The following is a 1,528-nucleotide window of genomic DNA, read 5'->3' as shown; positions in this document are numbered from 1 at the left end:
GTGGTCCGAATTTGGGTGGCGAGTGTAAGGAGCCCCGGTAAAAGTCGGATGGTACCCAGGCTAGTTATTCAGCTCTCTACGGTAAATTAATCGAGCGGGCCCCCAATCTAGAGACAGAGGTTTAATTCCGGGGAATAACATGATAATTTTCTCCAACATTGCATTAAAGTTCAGATTAATTCAGATATTTCTATTCTATGTATGATTCACCTGAACGGAATGCCCATAAGAGCCATCAAAGATACAGAAAGAATTCCTTGCAGGTAGAAAGTCAGTTTGCTACGGTGAATTAAGCCCCAATTTTAGAGACAGCGGTTTGGCTCCCCGCTATCCTTGACCCTCTGCCCCCCTCTCGGCAGAAAGGCGATGAGAAAAGTCCTGTCCAGCATTAGCCTCTACCAGACTCCGGCCTGGTCGAATAGCAATACGGGACTGTAGCCTAGCAGGAGTTAATTGGCCTAGGGGTGAACTGACCGACCGGCGATAGCTGTAGACGTCCAGACTGCAAAGACTGCCAGAAAAACCATACTAGTAACTTACTTGTCCCTATTTGGCCAAATTCTTATATTTTTTTACCCAGTTGACACGTCTGCCTGGAGACTACCAGAATCGACCCGGAGCTCTTGAGTCTGTACCGAGTGTTCTCCACCAGCCACGTTCTCACGCGAGCTTCCAGCACTAACCCAAACAGCGTTAAGGTAAGGGGTTGGGTTACCGGCAGGTATGCGGGATCTACACGGTCTGGACATGATAAAACCCAGTTTGGGAATTAATTCGCTCCCTTTTCAGTCTATATCAATGAGAAAAAAACTTGAGAAACAACTTCTAATTTAATTTTAAGGCCCATATTGGCTTTAGAGTACAACTCACTGAAGGCGGCGATGTTTAGAAAGTTAATTCTAGCAAACAGCATTATTTTCCAACGCCAGACTGTACATATTCATTTTCGGTAGTCTCTATTTGTTTTAAATCAATTGACTTGAGACTTCTGAAGCCCCCAATTTATTTGAGGTCATTCAGCTTGGTTTTGATTGTATTTTTGGTAGTCTCTGTTTTAAATCAATTGACTTGTAACTTCTAAAGCCCGAAGTTAACTTTGAAATGACCAGCTTGATTCTGAATCTTGTCAGTTGAGGCCTTTGAAAAGTGCTGTCGATACTTTTCGATTAAATACAGTATTTCTGCTATATATGTTGTTGTTAGTAATTGATGAAAGTAATAGATTCAGAAATTGATGTGTTACACCAAAGAATGGTTATATCGGCTATACAGATACAAAAACAGAAGCTGGTGTGTTACGCAGAAGGGCGATTATATCGGCTATATAGACACGGAAATTGATACAGAAATGGCAGTCAGTAAAACAGCACCTCATACAAAACGCAACTAGATTTTACAAATACTGAAATAGGCTGGGTTGATGAACTGTGATGAAAAGCGGTTCTAGTGCTATAATTCAATACACGCATTTACAGCAGTGTATCATAGAGACGTATATTATCTAATTTACCTTTGTTTAGTAAACGAA

The sequence above is a fragment of the Branchiostoma floridae genome, chromosome 15, assembly GCF_000003815.2.
Source record: "Branchiostoma floridae strain S238N-H82 chromosome 15, Bfl_VNyyK, whole genome shotgun sequence".
Lineage (NCBI taxonomy): Eukaryota > Metazoa > Chordata > Leptocardii > Amphioxiformes > Branchiostomatidae > Branchiostoma > Branchiostoma floridae.
The sequence above is the reverse complement of the archived record's forward strand: the minus strand, read 5'-3'. Positions refer to the sequence as shown.